Source organism: Mobula birostris, chromosome 9 (genome assembly GCF_030028105.1).
Source record: "Mobula birostris isolate sMobBir1 chromosome 9, sMobBir1.hap1, whole genome shotgun sequence".
Classification (NCBI taxonomy): domain Eukaryota; kingdom Metazoa; phylum Chordata; class Chondrichthyes; order Myliobatiformes; family Myliobatidae; genus Mobula; species Mobula birostris.
In genome coordinates this window covers 35,368,615-35,390,185 of record NC_092378.1, presented here as the reverse complement: position 1 = coordinate 35,390,185, position 21,571 = coordinate 35,368,615, and the positions used below count along the sequence as shown (strand labels likewise).

At 37.8% G+C, this 21,571-nt stretch overlaps 1 long non-coding RNA gene across 1 annotated transcript in view; it reads left to right on the top strand.

Moving 5' to 3' along the window:
• The window catches only part of LOC140202667 (uncharacterized), a 29,760-nt gene extending 17,656 nt beyond the window's left edge, over window positions 1-12,104 (top strand). The window contains exons 2-3 of the long non-coding RNA XR_011887147.1: window positions 5,946-6,086; window positions 9,042-12,104. This is a non-coding gene — a long non-coding RNA (uncharacterized lncRNA). The remainder of the gene's footprint in view (window positions 1-5,945; window positions 6,087-9,041) is intronic.
• Window positions 12,105-21,571: the final 9,467 nt, after the last annotated feature.

Genomic DNA, 21,571 nt, shown 5'->3' with positions numbered 1-21,571 from the left:
CCCAGGTCACTTTCCTCTTAACTGCATTCTCCCATCTTGTCCAAGCTCCCTGTTGCTTCATTCCCACCGCCTTGCAGGCTCTCATCTCCTCCACTACTGCTCTCACCTCCTCCTGAACTAGGCGGCACCTTTCCTTCCCTCTGGAGTCCATTTGGGGAGTTGGAAAGGATCCTAGCCCAGCTCGGCCTCATGTGGCTACTCCCAACAACCTCCTGTGACGCAACCTCGCCTCTGCCTCCTGAACAGCTTCCTCTGCCCTCCATTTCCTGCCAGTCCTCACTTGGATCCCTGCTCTAGCCACCTTCGGGTCACTTGAGTCCCTATACTGTACTACTTCTATGGTTCTTGTTACCTTGAATTCCTCCTCCAAGGATTTGAAGGGTGGTTACAGTTTGTTGTGGTGTCTATAGAGTGCGATGCTGCTCAGGCTCTTTGGCAGCCCCAGCCATCTCTTGAGGTGGTTGCTAACCCTCCTCTCTAAGGTTTCGACTGGCGAGATCGGAACTGCATAGACGAGGAGGGGCCACAGGATTCTGGGAAGAATGCCATGCTGATACACCCAGGCTTTAAACTTCCCAGGTAGAACAGAATATTTAACCCACAGTGCTGTTGCTAGCTCCTCAAACGGGCCCGTACTTCCAGAATATCCCTGATTGACACAATTATGATAGTGTTAAACAGTAATTACATTGCTCATCTAATGATAATGCATTGTGAACATCTGATTAACATTGGTGCGTGGCATGTAGTATTACTTCCCATAAGATTAACATATCACAGAATCTGTTTGGGTTTATGATCTGGAGTACTTGGTGAAAAGTGTCACGTTTTAAAGAACTGATAGGGTTGGTTGTTTGTCAAATCAGATTAAAAGTCTGTAAAGTTCATTTAAGATGCAATTATTCTAAAAGTTCATAAATGACTAAGACTGCCACTGAAAAATAAACAAAGAGGTCAGTGGTCATTACCAAGAGAAACTACCTTGACACTTAACATCCTGTAAACCTAGGCTAAGCAAATTCAGCACCATTTAAAGGATTTTTTTCACCATGATCCCAATTTTCAATAGCAACAACTGAAACATTGGTTGCCTGTTTCATTTCTCCATTTTGTCTTTGGAATTAATTTTCTCTAAATAATTCAAATTACATATATTAAGAAACAGTTTATTTCTTCTACACATATTTATCTTACGAAAAATACTTGCAAAATTGATATATCACAAAGAAATAGAATGTTTAAGCTCTGGAATCATCATTGAATTTGATTCTGTGTCATGAGACAAAATTAAAGCTTAGCACAAATATGGGTATGATTTTTAAAAGTAAAATGACCTCGGGACTCAAAAACAACTTCTTCTCTACAGAGAAACAAGGTCTAGATCGGAATTAAATTGTTTGTACAAGTTACAGAACACAGTGAATAAGTAATTAGTATTCCAAGTGATCTGATCACATGTTATTAATGGAACTTGTAGAATACAATGCCCAATAACAGTATCAAATTGCTTCAAACGCCTAGGTTCCTGATGGAAAAATAACTCGATGCACACATGACACCCACTGATACCTAGATAGAAACATGGAAACATAGGAACATGCGAAGGCCATTGTGGCTGTCATGACAATTCTGTCCCTGATTTAGATGAAGAATGTTACTCTTTGCTAGCCTGTTTAGCTGTCATTTTTCCATATCGTTTGACATCCTAAATGAACAAACAAACTTTAGTTCTGAAAAACTGGATTGATCTAGCATTCATAAGCCTGAAAGATGGCTGAATTTGAATTTTGGCAGTGAAATAATAGAACTGGTCTCTGGTGTTATTCAAGATAAAGTTTTTAAATATTTGTTTAAACTTGAACATTTTTTTAAACATTCCTTACTCCCAGCTCAGAAACATACGATATATAGGCCAAGAAAGTTCCAGATGTGGTTTACACTGAGTTAACTGATTCTAGCTTGTGTGGAAGCCTTAATGACCTTGGACTGAAGGAAAATTTTGACTGTGGCATTCACTCTTTATGGAAATTGCAGCTGTGTATTACAGAGGTTGGATGAGGACAGGAGTTAGTTCAGCTACAAACCCCTCATGGTGAATCATCTGTTAAAAGCCATTCTAGGTTAGTTGAGGTAGTAAAAGGCATCAGGCAGCTATGAAAGTGGATCAAACAAATAATGGAAGGTGACAGTATGAAAACTTAATGAAGAAAATTAAAGTAAAAAAAAGTTTTTTGAATTATTTCCAAATGCAGCTCCTCCCCGGGTTATGTATCCAACTTCTGGATGCCCCAGACATAAGAGCAAGCATTTGGGAAACCACTGGCATGGGTGGGGTGGACTTCCCAGTTTCTGTGTGGCTGCAGGTATCTTTTGCAAAGTGGGAACAGGGCCTCCCCACCCCACTTTGAGCTGCAGAAGTCAGGGTGGGGGTAAAGCTGAGTAAGAGCTGGGAGTGTTGAGCGAACTCATTCACTCAGTCCGTGAGCCTGGCCGGGGACTGCTCTTCCCGCACCTGCTTACTCTCCCTGTCACAACTGTTTCTGTTTGCTTCCAACTTACAAACAGTTGCCAGGAATGGAATCCTGTCAGTGAACAACAATCATTATAAGTCCCATTTAATATCACAGTGGAACTGTATTAGGTACACTCATCAGAAAATATTGTGAAATACACAATATTTATAATAGTTCTGTACATGGGAAAACACTGCTACTCTTCTGGACCCATACATGTAATTGACCAACAAAATTTTCATATGCTCACATAATTGTCTAAAATGAGTGGAGAAAATTAAATTACAGCAAAAATCGCTGAAATTGCAACTGAACTCAGATATGTTTAAGTTATAATGGAGGTTTGCAAACAGCAAAGGTTTTGACAATAGTGAAATGACAAATTTAACAAAAACAATTATACGGTGAAATAAAAGCAGCCAAGCTCAACATCCTGAATCGTTTGGAAAGCATAAACAAGGTCGTGGATACTATAAATCTGAAATAAAAATAGAAAATACCGACAGTGTTTGCGGTGGGAGAAACAATGTCAACGTTTCAAGTTGATGATCTTTATAATGAAAGATATTGGTTTGGAATAGGTGTTGGAAAGAGAAGTTGCAGAGATAAGAGAGTGAAGGGTCAGAGGAGATACAGTATTCAGTATTGAGAATGATCAGGGGGAAGTCTGACTATTAGAAGTAGCAGCAACAAGCATGGTCCCTGAACTCATCTCTGTGTCTGAGTGAGGACACGCATGTGGTCAGGTGCCTCTGAAGTGTGTACTGATATGTGCAAATGCCCATGCTGCAGTCTTGCCTGCAGTCACCCAAGAACCCTTGCCACTGGGTCAAGCCCTCACTCTGTCATCCCATATTGTAGGCAATGCTCACTTGCTTCTACATGGTAAACAAAATCATGTACAAGCAACTTTCTTTCCTCGATTTAACGAAGACCTGAAGCTTCAGGGTCTTTCTGCTCAACTTCAACAGCAGCATGCTCTGATATAATATTTGGGGAAACTAAAGATGTTCTGACAGTGACATTGCTGCCCTGAGTGAAGTACAATTGGAAGCAGCTCAAAGTGGTTCTTCTAGAAGGGCAGGCTGGAAGAGGAATGCTGTCTTCATGGGGTGGACTTCACTGTTAAGAATACGCTGGGCTGACATCTCAGTAATTTTCCTTGTAGAATAAATGAAGGTCTCCGGTTCATTCAGTACAAAAACCTAACCCTGGAACTTTAGCCTTAAGGAGACAATGATCAATCTGTACACCTTCAATGCCAAGGTCAGAAAAGATGCAATCCTCTGGAAAGGCCTCATTGGCAAGGTGGGAGTATTCTGTTCCATCAGAGAGACAAGTACAAGATCTAATAGCAAGGCTCCTTATCCAAATTAGTGACCACAACAAAGTCCACAATATCCTCATCATCACAGGTACTAATTGACTTGAACTATCCACTGCATTATGTTATCAAATCAGTCTGGCTCCATTATAACAGGGCCAAAAGAGGTGCTACCTTGAGGAAACACTGAAGGGCCTCTATGCTGTGTTTGGTGTTAGGAGAGTAGGAACTTGGCCCCTTGAGTCCACTTTGTCCTTCAATAGATCAAGACTGATCTCATTGTAACCCAGATAGTGTGTTCCTCCCTTCTGCTGATAACCCTTCAAAACCATTTTCTCTGCATTAAAATTATTCAAAGACTCAACTGCCATCACTCATTGAGGAAGAGCACCAAACAATCAGAACCTTCTAGAAGATAAAAACAAATCAACTCAATTCTCTCTTAAATTGGCTGTCCCTTATTTTTAAACAGTGACTCACTAGTTCTAGATGTTTCCATGAAAGGACATCCTTTGCATATCCACTATTATGATCTGCTAGATCTTGAGCAACCAATGTTGGCGACCTCGTCCATGGCAACAAACCAAGCATTAAGACTCTAATTATACCTAGCCAATTTAGGTGAACAGGCTACAATTCTCATATGCCATTCAACAGAGTCTAAAATTAGCCACTTTATCGCAGCAAGAGAAGCAATCATACAGAGGAACTCATTCAGAAAGTTCTCAAAATTCTTTTTTGAGGAGAAAGCTCGGAAAAGCGTATTTGGAATAATATGGAAAACTGTGAGCCCTTCATCAGGACCATTCATAATCCCAGCAATAACCCGGAAGGAGACACCACCTCCATCACCACCCACCAACCCATGATGACAAGCACTTTCTGTCCCATGTGGGACAGGGTTACTATATTCCACATTCGCTTCATCATCCACCTCAGAATCAACAGGTCTAAAGTGAAAGTTAGTCACAGTTGACCGTTGATTGACTGCCTAGAAAGAGGAAGGTGGCCATGTTTCTATAACCACTTAAATATGAGGAATAATTATAATGTAAAGCTTTGGACAACCATTAGCATTTTGCTTCTTTTAGAAATGCATATATCAGGCAGCATATTCATGCACAGGATACAACCAATTGTTGCTAGCCATATTGGTTAAAAATTCCAAGGCAAGTACCCCCTACCCACTCCTGTATCAAGTACCAGTCTGCTTTTCATGGGTGTAAACTTGGTTAGCCCCCCCCACCCCCCAGGTGATTTGTCTGCCCTGAATGGAGCTTGTGCTGTTCCCTTTAAACATGTTTTCATGTATCCTAACCAGGAGATGTCAAACAGACTCTGGAGGCTGCCACCAAAGAGGTTCTTTGTTAAAAAAAGTATTACCTTCCTGAGCAGTTACGTGAACAGATTTAAACCTCCAGTGCCCTAAGAGAGGGGTACCAGAGCTTATTTGGCACCTACAACTTGTCTCTTTTCGGTTGTTTCTGCCAATCTGTATATTTAACTCACCTAATCATAAAACTGAAGAACAGTGTCTTGATGCCAGATGATTTTTGTGGTATCAGTGGGGCACATTAAGGATGATTCTGAAATTTCTGTGTTCTGATATGCAGTCCCAGTATGCCTGGCATTTCTGGTCTCAATTCTGACTGAGACAAAGATCCATACTAAATATTCTAAATCCATCAGATATTACAGTGATTGGCATGAACATTTCATAACAAGGCATTTTCTGGGGAAAAGTACACAAACGTTTACTATATTAGAAAGTCATTGGGGGTTAATAAATTTTCCTGGTTGGACTCAAAAAGTAAATACTATATTATTTGGGCAGCAACTCTATAGGATTAATATGACTGAAAGTAATGAAGTTATCTAAATCTCTAGCCAAAATGTCTTTTGAAATTATGAGTTAATGTAAAATATGGTATGATATGCATTGTGACCTTATATGGGGATTACTTGATCAAAATAAGTCTTATATTTTGTTTAATATTTCTCACCAAGAGAGATGTAAGTGTGAGATTGTGATTTTTTCAAATGTTCTGTTATCAACATCTATGTTACTTAAAAATCCGTTTTATTTGGTACTTATCCACTTTTTAAAGACTGAAATGAAAATCTTGACAACCTGCAATTTCTAAGAATCAGTTGGATTGGAAATCACATTGGGATTTTGCCTCATCAGTACAGAGGAAAAAATATTTACTCTTTTTTTGGTCCACTGTGTCGTAGAAACAAGAACTCAAGTAAGTAAATTACTTATGAGACTGCAAAACAGTTTACACTTTTAAAATGAAGTTCCTGGCTTCTCTTTCTTTTCTTTCATGGCTTCCAGTTTTTACTGTTATTTTGTACACCAGAATTTTCCTTACAGTATTTGACTACATTGTAGCTAATGCAAAGATAAATCAGAACTTACTTAGAATTTTTACTGATGAGAAACTGTTTAGAAAAGAAAGATTTAAATAAACTTTTTCAATAATATCAAATATTTAATTTAATATTTAATTTATCAATAAAGAAACTGCTAATAAGTCAGATTAATTTTAAATTTATGTAACATTAATTATTTTTCACTTTAACTAGAAAATGTAACATTTGTTTTACTGAATTCCATATTTTCATTCAGAAAATATAACATTAATTTCCTGTAGATTCTCCTGATTTGTTGCAAATGCTTACCATGAAAATATAATACTGATTCTTCCATAAGCACCAATAAATATAACTAAGTTTTCATATTCTTAATGAAAGTATAGCATTAATTCACTTATTTTGAACCAAGCACATAACAATAATATTTTAAAATTTTGTTAAAATAATCCATTTCATTCTCATTTTGAAAATATAATACAACATTTGAGTTTCCATTTCATGCCCAAAAATAGTGAAGTATCTCTATATCCCAAGCTAGAATATATAAAGTTAATCTCACACAAAAAGATATTAATTACTCCCATCCATCTTTCAAAAAGAATCGTTAATTCCACCAACCTCATTCAACATTTTCATTAATTTTCTTTATTCAGCTAAATGTACAACAAATTCCTTTCAATTTTAAAGAAAATATGACAAGAATTTCTTCTCATTTTGTTGCAAAATAACATGATTTTTTCTATTCTCAATTTAAAAATATATCACTTATTCTCATATGAAATATAATTAATATCCAATCTTCATCCAAAATACAGCATATATTTCACTGTTCCCAATTTAACTATTAATTTCACCAATCTTGCAATTACTGTACCCCCAAGTTGGGTGTAAAAAATAATTATTTTGTTCCCAGCTATGGAGGTAACTATCTCTGGTTCTTATCCAACGATTTAACAAAGATTATTTCAATTTTTCTGGAAATTATTATTTTTTTTATCTAGAAGGGTAATATAGATTGAAAAAAGTTTGAGCAAAGTATGCCAATTCTCCTTTTATCAGAAAATATTCATATACATTACCTATTTACTCCCAAATATATCCTCCACCTTCTGTTCTCTTAATTCCCATAAGTCCACCTGGAGAAACTAATCTACCTAAATGTTTCTATTTGAAAATGTTACATTCTGTTATTCTCATTCGTAACAGAAAGCAAGTACTGTAACGTCGTTTTAATCTTATCCAGAAAGTATAGCGTTAATTTCTTTTCACACCAAAACATTAATTTCCTATAATTTTACCAAGATTAACTTTTTTAAACAAACTGCAAAATTTCCTGCGGTAGAAAAAAACTTGTGCCAGCGATTTTGCGAGATAACTTTCACCAGTGCATTAGTGCTTACATATACGAGCAAAGTTTCAAATTTTAAGGTCCGAATCTTAGAAATTAAACAATACTTTATATTAAACAAGTATAATATTTGCACTGTAAAATTTCTTCCTTTTGTTTGACGCACCAGCTTAATGATTAAACTCGTTAAACTCTACTTGCATAAGAGGTGTTATTTTATGAAAAACATTAGATCAACAAAAAATAACAAAATCGGCAGTAAACAACGTTTACATTTACTGCTGCAACGACTTACATGATATTTTATGGTCACCTGAATCTAGTTTAATATACCACTCAATACAAAAATATAGGTAATGCGATTTGGTTGCAGTGCAGTAATCTAAAAACTGTGATTGCACATTTAACTGTAAGATAGAAGAAATATATTGGTTGACAAGTTTTTGAATGAGTACTTTGTGTCAGGCTAGTATAGAACATTTGTTTGCATTCTCCCAACAGCCCAGTGTCGGGCTTTTACTTTAACCCCCTTGAGCTTCTAATTTAAAACATCTGCCAACTTACTTTCGTTTTTAAAATTGTTCTCAGTCATACTACAAAAACATTTTATATATTATTTACTTTTTCCTTTTGAGTGTCGAAGTAGGCAAACGAAATATTGGTAAACAGGAAACGGTCTCCGATTAGATCAAAAAGATGCAATGATTTCTATCCAGGGAAAGATTAAAATAAAGTTATAAAATAAATAGAAAATGTATCTTCTTCAAAATCAAGCCATGAACTTGATATAGTCAAGGTCATTTGGGGATAATTGAGAAATAAAATAGATTAAGTTAGCCTTTGTTTACTGACGGAGATAGTGTCTTTCTGACCATGCTAGGTGGAAAATATAAACAGTAAAAATGAAGCAGCAACCAAATCAGATTTTCCTCACTTCCCGTCCTCCATTCCAGATTATATTTTAATAATGTATCACAACTCTGCACTGCTAGAAATAGATCTCTCGTTTTCCCGTACAAATTAGGAAATGTTACACCATCGTAAAAAGTATCAGTAGCTTTTATAAAAGCATAAAAAGCTTTTATTGGAATGCATTATATCAGCCTGTTTATTTTAACCACAAATTATATGGGGGGGGGGGAGAAAACGGTGAAACATTTATAAGTATTGTATTTTTTAAACCTCTTTAGGAGACGAATATACAGATTGATGTCCTGCTGTGTTTCTGGCTTTGATGTGGTGTTTATTTGTAAACTGTTAATTTCATGAAGTTAAATATTTAAATAGTTACAACAGTTTAAATATTGGAGCTAGTTAAATTTAATACAGATTTTATTTTATATTACAAGATTATCTTGAACAATTAATTTGTATACACATTTAATAAAGTGATAGTTTCCCTTAACAATTTAAGATATGACTGTGGATATTTAATTTGGTGTTTCGGCTGATTAATCTTTATCACTTTCTATTACAGTAGCTTCGCTGTGTTACAGTCCAGCCCGGTTATGGTTCTCGCTTACTAGTTATTATTCGTATTTACTGGAGAGATCTGTGCGGATTCAATAAAAGGTTTTTAAAGTGTCACAATTTCTAATGCCGAACAGTTTAAATATAAACGAAACAACGGGCTTCTCTCGTTTTCCTTATTCTAACGTTGCTATCAACCTAAATATGCCGTGACAAGTACAAAAAAAATCAACAGATACCAGTGATTATCTACTTTATTATAAGTTTTCCTGGTATAACTTATGAAAACGTCTGTTTAATGCTGAGTCTGAGTGTTTGACGTTAAAATCTCCAATGAAAAATAAATCGGAGTCTCCCAGGAATTACTTTAGGTCTGCGAGAGATATAATCATGTGGAGGAGAATAACATGATTTTTTTTTAAATAAATGCCTTCTCTACGTCCTTATTTGGTCACGTAGTTTGCAAAGTACAAATTTTTAAAACGGGACTTCTTCGGGCTCAAAAACTCTGCTGAAGGGGCTGTAACGTGTGTAATATTGCAAGGTTGACCTTAATAGTCTCTCGGCATCTTTGTATCCTTGTATTGGACTTTCGCAGTACGAAATAGTGGATCTGTTTTATTTGGGGTTAATCTGGAAAGTCACTCAATGTAAGACAGCTTCGTATTTTAAAAAGTATTTTCTGGATGCAAGGAGAACTGGGTGTTGAGCCCTACCCTGCCGACAGCGACAGTAAGAAGGACTTGGCTTGAAGGTTTATCACGTTAGTAGTTCGGGTTGTTCTTTCAGTTAATGCTTTTATTGCTTTTCATCCCGCACAATTTTGCTGAAAAACTCATATCCCAGAGTAATATGAAGTTGGTTACCTGCCAACAGCAGATTTGGATTTGTTTTAAAATATCACTGCTGTATGTGTTATAAACACAAACATTAGGTATTATTAGGTATTCCTGCTGTATGTAACGCTGCAGACTTAGCGAACGAGCTGGCTGCTCAGAATCTCAGTTCCTGTTGGCAGTAACAGGCTGTCGCTTTACCCGTGCCAGTCTCTTAGTGGGATTCATTTCTGAATCTTCAGCTCGCACATGCCATGAATTCAGGGCTGTTGCTCACCCCCCCCCCCCACCCCCGAACTTTAAGATACCCTGTTCATTAACTACTAAATTAATTTCAGTCTCGATGAGTTGGGGCAAGAATGGGGCAGGAGGGGTGGGGTTTCCTTTGGCTTAATTTTGCCTTGTACTTTATCAGATTTTTATGTTCAAGTAGTCCAGGAGAAATATTTGAATTGAAAAGTCACCCATGTAATGATATGTATATGAATCATCTCTTTTGCTTCAAAGCCACTTTAAAGATAACGTGTGTTGTATTTTGTTACCGTTAGCTCCGAATTGTATTATCCATTTCCCCTGCGGTTGCTCATTTGGAAATGTGTCAAGTACAGAGACGCCTTACAAGAACGAATGCAAATCTTAAAGTCGTTTAAACCAGTTTAAATCTTGAAACGGTTAGATTAATCTTAATTTGCAATAATGAATAAGCAGAATGTCAGGAAATTACTCCTTAAAGATATATGACGGCGTGTGTTGGGGGGGATTGCGGTATATTTGAACAGTCAATTTACTTAAGGATTTTTCTGTGAACAAACAACCCTTGCATAAATGGATAAATGGACGTGGAGCTGAACCTGTGTGATGTGGCAATAAACAGAGGGAGAGAGATGGGCTGGAACTGACTTGCCTACAATGACCTGAAATGACACAGGAAATATACACTTATGTCATAATTCTTTCAGAAATCAAATCGTTTCCAGTGCGTATTTTGTTTGTCTGAAACGGCTGTTTTATTTCACAGAAAATGAGGGCAAAATGAGTGCTAGGCAAATATTTTTTGCGAATTAATAAAGAACTGCCAACTCCATTTACAAATTAATTTTTTGTCGGTTAGAGAAGTGCACACAATACATCATGTGTTACACAATATCAGTTTATCACATCAGTCAATTAACTACTACTTTGCTGAATAAATTGCCTCCCTGCTATAGATATTTAATGTGATATGTGCAAACTAGCTGAAAAAAATTAAAGTCACTAGTATTCGTGCAATTGGTCATTTAAACATGAAGCATCACAATTTTACATGCTATTATGTTGCTGTTTCCCTTTTTATGGCACTTGCCTAAATGTGTGTGTGGAAATTATTCATTTCCAAATGTCGACTCTCTATCAATTCTGTGTGCAAATATACTCCGCGAAATGTTATAGTGTAAAATGTTTAAAGCTTTTCCTTATTCAGATACGTTTGCACCCTTGATCAATCATGTAGTGTGTGACAAGCAAAGCACAGATACTATTAATAATACAACTGTAGAACGCTTTACCCATACATATTTTAAAATGGTCTGTATTAATTAAAGAACTCTTTTATATTGCACGAATTACCAATTCACTGAAGTAATGCGACCACTTCATTTCTAAAATGTATTGTTAATATTTTAAATTATTTTTCAGCCGACTATTATATTTTTAAAATAAAGCATCGTGTAATTTTATCTTGAATTTGGTTTTCACACAGGTTTAATTACCTGTTACAGAAGTGAAATGAATGGAAGTTAGTTTTGCTTTAATAATTTGTTTTCAGTCTAAACAGAACATTTAAAATATTTCATTTATAACATAAAGCATTTTAAAGACGGGGCCTGAACATGACAGTTCTTAGCTCCAATGCAAATAGTATATGCATAATCATTGGTTGAGATCAGTTTCCAACACCATTTAATTTGTAAATACGTTTGTGCTTTTGTGTGCAGTAAGATTAAAAATGTTCAAATAGTTTATACTTTTTATTTCATTTCTAAAATTGTCGGTAGCTTGGTTTGGGTCAAAACAATTATAATACATTGCATATTTTTGTATTGTGGATAAGAGAAAGCGAAAAGGGAATTTTTTAAAATGCATCAATATCTCACAAATAAAGGTCGATGAAATAAAACTATAGCTGTAAAAAATTATTGCAACTATTATTGTCAAGCTGCTTATCTGTATTTTAAATATAATAAATAAAATCTACCATGCTAGTATTTCGACAGCAACGCTATCGCCATTTGTATTATTCTGAAGCAAAATTTAATTCTGCTATTGAAAACAATTTGGGAATAATATTATGTTTAATGTTACGTTTATTGAAATTCAGCTTTCCCTCGCAAGAAATATCCTTTGCACGGATTGAAAGAACGGTGCAATAACTAAACATGCAAACGGAAGACCGCCACACAGTGAATTTATTTATCGGCTCTCAGCAAAATTAACAACCCTTTCGCTTACCACGGCCCGAGAGAACGCAAAACTCCGATCCTGCCCCTCAGCAAATTAGACGCCAGGAAAGGCGGTCCCGTGATCTCAGAGCACTGGGCGGGCTGCGGCCGGATCACGTGGAGCTGCTCACGTGATCGTTCGTCCGTCTCTCGGCTGCCTCGAGCACGTACGAATTCTTTAAAAAAATGTTTCCCCCCCCCTCCCCGTTTTATTCCAAGGTACTACTTTGCCAAATTTCAAAGGGTCTTGTTTTCCCCGTCTTTTTTTAAGACACAAAGCGATCGAATGTCCTCTGCTGGTAGTTCCTGGTAAATATTTTCGACATTAAGAATGATTTGTAGGAAGAGCTCTTTGTTTATTTTACGCTCAAATACTGACGGTTCCGTGTGAAAGAAAACGTTGGTGTCATTTTTTTTGTAAAAAAAACTCAGATTTTAGATTTTTAGGGAAGGACCTGTGCTAGCTTATCATTGGACTGACTATAGTTTGAGGTATATTCCCATAGACTTCTGATCCGGAGTAAGAGCAGCATTAATCACGACAAGCCGATGCTACGAACAAGTTCGGATACTACTTCTGTTATTCATAAGATTTCAGCAAAAGACCATCCGGCTCTGGAATATAAAACATTCAAACGCGCCACAAATTTATTAATAGCTATGATGCGACCTGGATGCTATTATTAACATTTTCCAAGGATTATAAATACAAGAAATAACATGTAGACCTAGGGGCGTGTACAAAATCCAACCTAAGTAGACACTAGAATACTACAGCACAATACAGGCCCTTCGGCCCTCGATGTTGTGCCGACCCGAATAAAAGAAGTATTAAATACACACTACCCTGTAACTCTCTATTTTTCTTTCATCCATGTGCCTGTCCAAGAGGTTCTTAAATACCCCTTGAAGACACTGGTTTATCATTGTGCATTGCCAATGACCACTCTTATTACTCATTTATTATTAAAAGATAAAGCAATAATCTCTAAAAATTAAATACATTTTCTTAACCAAAATATATTATAAATTACCATGATCCATCTCGATTCAGTGTCGTCTTGCACTCGTTCAGCTAGATTTTCAAATCAGACTGCTGTTGTCCCATTTTTTAAAACAAAAGTTGAGAGGCAAGTTAAAATAATTCTCACTAGGTTTTGATAGCATTCGTGCAAAAGCTATTCCCATTAGCAAATAAATCAAAGAATGGGATACTGATTCATAAGTGATTCCAAAGGGCATGGGATTTGAAGAGATGACCATGAGATGAAAATCTGTTTCATTTGAAGAGTGTTGATCTGGGATGGTGCTGGAAACAGAATCAGTGAGTAATTTTATAGAGGTTTTGATTAAGCACTTAAGGGAATATAGCTTACAGGGCCTCAAGTAAGGACCATGATAATGGATTGATCTATAAGGAGTTCGAATTAACTACAATTATGTGGTCTTGAAAAATTAGATGTCCCCAGACTCAAAGATTTATCTGTAACAGTTTAAAAAATCAACATCAAAATATCGTCTTTGACATCTTAAGGTTAGAAGTTAAAGACTTCAAAGTAGAGATAATGAAAGCAGTATCAATTCCTTTATTGTGCGATGTGTAATTATCTGACTTCCTTCTTTTGAGGTTATTCAAACCATTTCAAAAATATCTTTTGAATAATTTCATTGCATCTGCCAAATTTGTTTTTACACTGTAGAAACTACTCATACAAGATTGGGTATTTTCACTTCCACATAGTTGTACTTCACTGATTTGTTTTTCTTCACCTTTAATTCACGTGTTTACTCTTACTTTTTCAATCCATTATTGTTTTACTCTTGCACCTATATAACTACATAAATATTAGTAACAACAAAGAGTCTACTTATAATGGCTGTGAAGACAGAAAGGTGGACATCCATTTCTGATTTTTTTTTAGCCAGGTGTAGTTGTGATATGCGTGATTCGGTTAGTGTGGTTGGGAGGATGATTCAGCAAATGAAACAGTTGCTTGTTGGGTAGGAAAGGAACTCCAGACAAAGTCAGCGCAAGTAATTTGTATGATCTCTCAGTACAGTAAGCTGCAGAGATAGGAATGAGGATCTGAGGTAGAAATATCCTGTATTTTGTTAAGAAATGCAGCATCACATTTGGGGCACAGGTGGTAGCTAGCAAGTATGGAGAAGCAACCTGCTGGAATCAACTGGCAAGTTTCAAAGGAGGGTTGTTGATAAGTGAGATGAACAAAATTGCTTGGGTGCAATTTGTTAAAATATAGTCTACGCCTTTATTCCTTCTTGCAAAATGTATAGTCATGCATTTTGATAGAAGGAATAAAAGTGTAGACTATTTTCTAAACAGGGAAAAATACAAAAATCAGAGATGTAAAGGATCTTGGGAGTCCTTGTGCAGGATTCCCTAAACTTGAATGATGAGTTGGTGGTAAGGAAGATAAATACACTGTTAGCATTCATTTTGAGAGGACTAGAATACGAAAGCAAGGAAATAATGCTAAGGCTTTATAAGACATTGGTGTGGGAGAATTTTGAGTAGTTTTGGGCTCATAGTTGAAGAAAGAATGTGCTTGCATTGGAGAGGGTAGAGGAGGTTCACCAGAAGTATTCCAGGAATGAAAGAGTTAACATATGAGGAGTGTTTGATGGCTCTGGGCCTGTACTCACTGAAATTTAGAAGAAAAAGGGGGGGATCTCATTGAAACCTATCTAGTATTGCAAGGTGTAAATAGAATGGATGTGGAGAAGATGTTTCCTATAATGACTAAAGGGCACCGCCTCAGAATAGTGAGATATCAATTTAGAATAGATATGAGGAGGGCTTTTTTAGCCAGAGGGCGGTGAATCTGGAATTCATTGCTATGGACAGCTGTGGAGACCAAGGCATTGACCGTATTTAAAGCGCAGATTGATTAGTCAGGGTGTCAAAGGTTTCGGGGAGAAGGCAGGAGAATGGGGTTCAGAGGGATAATAAATCAGCCATAATGGAATGGTGGAGCAGATTTGATGGGCTAAATGGACTAATTCTTCTCCTATGTTTGATGTCTAATGTGGAGTGCTGGAGATTTAATCCTTTTGATCCATATTGAAAATCCAGGTTTATTCTGCACCATCTTCCTAACCTTTCCAATTCATGCAACAACCCCATTCCTCCATTCTCATGGCCAATTTTGCTTCCTTTAATCTATCCCCGATTAAATTGTGCACCTTAATACCCATGTCACAACCATATCTCCACAAATCAGATTCTCATTAATTCTCTACTCACTCCTCTTTCCTTCCCTCAAATTTCCTTTATCACCTCTCCAGTGTCATTTCTCTCTCAGGTCTCTTGTGACTGAACAGTGGACTGACCTCCAGCAGCATATGAATGAAAGTAAATGTAAAGGCAGGGGCCAATAGTGTGGGTACATTGTGAGCAAGGAGGCAAACATAACAGAAGCCTGGATGTACAAAAAGTTAATTACCATTAAATAACACATCCCTTCACTAAATCTAGAAAGGACCTTGCAACATGAATATACTTTAAAACTTGCCTGGACTGCCATCTAGAGGCAAAATATAAAAGGGAGCTGAGATCCAGCATACTTGCTGAAAAGCAAGTACACCTCCTGTATGGAAAGATGGAGACATTACCATCGGATATGACAGCTGGATATACAGAGTGTGACAGGTAACATATAATTCAGTGGCCACATTACTTGATATACCTGTATATTTGCTTGTTAATGTAAATCAGCCTATTATTGTGGCAGCAACTCGATGCATAAGAGCATGCAGACCTGGTCAAGAGGTTCATTTGCTGTGCAGACTAAACATCAGGATGGGGAAGAAATGTAATCAAAATGACCTTGACTGAGGGATTGAGTGTTAGTGCTAGACAGGGTGGTTTGAATACTTTAGAAACTGCTGATCTCTTGGGATTTTCACACATGACAGTCTCTAGAATTTACAGAGAATAGTGCAAAAGAAAACATCCGGTGAGTTATAGTTCTGTGGGCGAATATGCCTTGTTAATGAGAGAGGTCACAGAAGAATGGCCAGACTGGTTCAAGCTGACAGGAAGGGGACAGTAGCTCAAATAACCACATGCTACAACAGTGGTGTGCAGAAAAACATCTCTGAATGCATGAAACATTGAACCTTGAAGCAGCAGAGGACCACAAACGTTCGCTCAATGACTATTAGGTACAGGAGGTACCTACAAATGTAGTGACTTGAATTTGTAAAGCAGCTTTAATGTACTTTAAACATCTCAATATATCATTAGAATCATACCTGACGCAAACACAGGCCAGGGACATTACCATGAAGTACTCTTATATTCCTAATTATTTTTCCAAGAAAAAAGAAAATCATGAATGGAAAAATGGCACAAATGTGGCTAACTAGAGAGGTTAAGGCTAAAATAAAAGCAAAAGAGACAACGTACAAGGAAGCAAAAATTAGTGGGAAAACTGAGGACTGGACGACTTTTAAAAACTTACAGAAGGAAACTAAGAAAGTCATTCGGAAAGAAAAGATGAATTATGAAAGGAAGTTGGCAATTAACATAAAAAAGGATACTAAGAGTTTTTTTAAATATATGAAGAGTAAAAGAGTGACACGGGTAGATATAGGACTGATTGAAAATGATGCTGGAGAAATTATAATGGGTAACAAAGAGATGGCAGAGGACCTAAATGAGTATTTTGCATCAGTCTTCACAGTGGAAAACATTAGCAACATACCTGACAGCCAGAGGTCTCAGGGAATAGAATTAAGTACAGTCAAGATTACTAGAAAGAAAGTGCTTGGGAAGCTAAATGGACTAAGAATAGATAAGTCTCCTGGGCTGGATGAGGTGCACCCACGGGTTCTGAAGGCGGTGACTTTGGAGATTGTGGAGGCATTGGAAATGATCTTCCAGGAATCAATAGACTCTGGCATAGTTCCGGAGGACTGGAAGGTCGCAAATGTAGTTCCGCTGTTTAAGAAAGGAGCAAGGCAGCAAAAAGAAAATTACAGACCTATTAGTCTGACATCGGTAGTTGGAAAGTTATTGGAGTCGATCCTCAAGGATGAGGTTATGAAATACCTCGAGGTGCATGACAAGATAGGCCCAAGCCAGCATGGTTTCATGAAGGGAAGATCCTGCCTCACCAACCTATTGGAATTTTTTGAGGTAATCTGAAATAAGATTGATAAGGGAGGGGCTGTGGATGTTGTGTATTTGGATTTTCAAAAGGCCTTCAATAAGGTGCCATATAAGAGGCTGCTTAATAAGATAAGAACCCATGGAATTACAGGAAAGATATTGGAATGGGTGGAGCATTGGCTGATAGGCAGAAAACAAAGGGTGGGAATAAAGGGTTGCCGGTTACTAGTGGTGTTCCGCAGGGGTCAGTGTTGGGGCTGCTTCTTTTTACAATGTATATCGATGATTTAGATTATGGATTAAAAGGTTTTGTGGCTAAGTTTTGGAAGAAGAAATAATCGGGCAGATTATTATTCAGATGGGGAGAAAATTCAAAATTCGGAAGTGCAAAGGGACTTGGGGGTCCTCATGCAGGATACCCTGAAGGTTAACCACCAAGTTGGATCGGCAGTAAGGAAAGCAAATGCTATATTGGCATTCATTTCAAGAGGAATAGTGTATAAGAGTAAGAAGGTGTTGATGACGCTCTGTGGGGCACTGGTGAGACCTCATTTGGAATACTATGTGCAGTTTTGGGCCCCCTATCGTAGAAGGGATGTTCTGATGTTGGAAAGCGTTCAGAGAAGATTTACGAGGATGATTCCTGGAATGCAGGGGCTAACATATGAGGAGTGTTTGTTGGCTCTTGGACTGTATTCATTAGAGTATGGAAGAATGAGAGGGGATCTCATAGAAAAATTTCGAATGTTGAAAGGGTTGGACAGAGTAGATGTGGAAAGGCTGTTTCCCTTGGTGGGTGAGTCCAGGACAAGAGGCCACAGTCTTAGAATTAGAGGGTACCCATTTAAAACAGAGATGAGGAGAAATTTTTTTAGTCAGAGGGTCGTGGATTTAGGGAATTCGTTGCCACATACAGCTGTGGAGGCCTGATCATTGAGGGTGTTTAAGGAAGAAATTGATAGGTATCTAATTAGTCAGTGTATCAAGGGATTTGGGGAAAAAGCCGGAAATTGGAACTAGATGGGAGAATAGTTTAGCTTATGGTGGAGTGGTGGAGCAGACTCGATGGGCTGAATGGCCTACTTCTGCTTCTTTGTCTTGTGATCTTGTATTTATTTCTCCATATGTGCCTCTCAAGCAGCAATTTGTAAAATTGTTGGAATCATGGCTATTTGTGGGGTGGCCAATGTTAATAATTTCTTAAAACACGTATGGGAGGAAATCCAGTCAGTGTTTTAGAAATCTTCTCAATCAATTTTAAGCTGAAGAGTAAACAAGGTATCACGTTCCTGAGAATGCATATGTGACCAACTATTCATCCTTTTATAGTTGTCTTATCAGATTTTCAATGTTCTAGTGATGTAGATATTCCCAGTATTTGAATCAGATTGGTTTTATTTGAAGTTCAGTTCGAAAATCCAGCAAGAAGGCAAAAATTGGTTTTAATTTCCAAGACACAGTAAACATTTCTCAAATGGGTAAGATGTCTAGAAAAAGTATAGATAGTTAAAATTATTGATAAAGATTACATCCTTTCTAAGAATTGAAGTCTTAATTTGTCCATCTGAAGAGTTAGGTTCAAAGTTCAAAGTACTTATATGTCACCATATACAACCCTGACATTCATTTTCTCGCGGGCATTCACAGTAAATTCAAAGAATACAAGAGAATCAATGGAAAAACTGCACACAAAACAGGATAAACAACCAGTGTTCAAAAGATAACAAATTGTGCAAATACAAAAAAGAAAAGGAAAGTAATAATTAATTAATAGAGAAAATGAGTTGTAGAGTCCTGGAAAGTGAGTCCATAAACTGTGGAACCAGTTCAGTGTTGAGGTGAGGAAAATTATCCACTCTGGTTCAGAAGCCTGATGGTTAAGGGATAATAACTGTTCTGAACCTGGTGGTGTGGGTCCTGAGGCTCCTGTACCTCCTTCCTGATGGCAGCAGTGAGAAGAGAGAGTGGCCTGGATGGTGGAGGTCCTTGATGATGGATGCTGTTTTCCTGCAACTGCATTCCATGTAGATGTGTTCAATGGTGGGGATGGACTGGGCTGTAACCACTACTTTTTGTGACTTTTCTGTTCAAGGGCATTGGTGTTGCTAACTGGCTCATTGTTCCCTTTTTTCTGTTTCCCTCCTTTCTTGTGCAGTTTTCCAGTCTTCTAGGGTCTGAATCCTTAAATGCTAGAAATGTGCCGCTCTGTTAATTAACTTAGATATTATCTTGTTTATAGTTTCTGAATTAAATTCTCATCCTCAGATATGTAATTATATGGTCAGAGGGAAAATTAGCCCTCTCATATTTCTTGGTCTCATTACTGAAGTTTGAGTGTCACTTCAACCCTGCTACTTTGATCTGGCCCACACCTTCATTAACCTGGTCCAACACTACTTACCTTTACTGGGATCTTTCTCCTTCTTAAAGTTTAGGATTATGAATATTCTAAGAGCTTGTGGGGGTGGTGGGGTTATTGCTTATGGTTGATGTTGGGGGGTGGATTGAAGGGAATGAATGTTCAGGTTTGGGGATTGTGGGCCAGTGTTTGTCAGGGTGTGGAGGTTAGGGTTAGTGATTACCATGAATGTGAGAGGCCAGAGGAGAGAAGGTTGTGGACATTCGGGTTAGGTATAGGATTGGATGATGAAGGTGAGGGCCTGGGGATGGGGGAAAAGGTTTGTTGGGATGTGGGCCTTAGATAGGTGTGGAGGTTGGGGCTCAGTTTTGGGTAGGGTAGGGATGGAGGTGAGGGGCTGGAGGATGGAGGGTTGTAGAGGTTAGGGTTAGAAGTAAGGTTGGGGGATGGAGGTGAAGGCCTGGAGGGAAGAAGGGGCCTGGCAGAGTGAGAGATGTGGGCCTGGCTAGGCCAGAGTTTGTGGGGGTGTGAGGTAGGGTGGGGAATGAAGAAGAGAGCAACATAACCATAAGATAGAGGAACAGATTTAGGCTATTTGGTCCATCGAGTCTGTTCCACAATTTCATCATGGCTGATCTATTTTTCCTCTCAGTCCCAGTCTTCTTCCCATATCCCTTCATGCCCTGACCAATCAAGAATCTATCAACCTCTGCCTTAAATATACATAAAGACTTGGCCTCTGCAGCTGCCTGTAGCAATGAATTCCACAGATTCACCACTCTCTGGCTGAAAGAATTCTTCTGCATCTCTATTCTAAAAGGATGTCCCTTTATTCTGAGGCTATGTCCTCTGGCCTTAGACTCTCCCACCATAGGAAACACCCTCTCCACATCCAGTCTGTCAACACCTTTTCCATTCGATAGGTTTAAATTAGGTCACCCCTCATTCTTCTGAATTCCAGTGAATACAGACCCAGAGCCATCAAACGCTCTTCATATAACAAGCCATTGAAACCTGGAATCATTTTTGTGTATCTCCTTTGAACCCTATCCAGTGTCAGCACATCCTTTCTAAGATATGGGGCCCAAAAATGCTCTCAATATTCCAAGTGCCACCTCACCAGTACTTTATAAAGCCTCAACATTACATTCTTGCTTTTATACTCTAGTCCTCTTGAAATGCATTTGCCTTCCTCACCACAAAATCAACCTACAAATTAACCTTTAGGGAAACCTGCATAAGAACTCCCAAGTCCCTTTGCACTTCAAACTTTTGAATTTTTTCTCCATTTAGAAAATAGTCTACTCTTTTATTTCTTCTACAAAAGTGCATGACCAAAACTTCCCAACTCTATCTTCCACCTGCCACGTCTTTGCCCATTCTCCTTTTCTGTCTAAGTCTTTCTGTAGCCTTTCTACTTCCTCAAAACTACCTCCCCCTCTGCCTATCTTCATATCATCTGCAAACTTTGCAACAAAGCCATCAATTCTATCATCCAAGTCATTGACATATAACGTAAAAAGAAGCGGTCCCAACACGGACCTCTGTGGAACACCACTAGTCACTGACAGCCAAACAGAAAAGGCTTCCTTTATTCCCACTCTTTGCCTCCTGCCAATCAACCATTGCTTTATCCATGCTAGTATCTTTTCTGTAGTTCCTTGGGCTCCTGTTAAGCAGTGTCATGTGTCGTGCCTTGTCAAAGGCCTTCTGAAAATCCAAGTGCAAGTG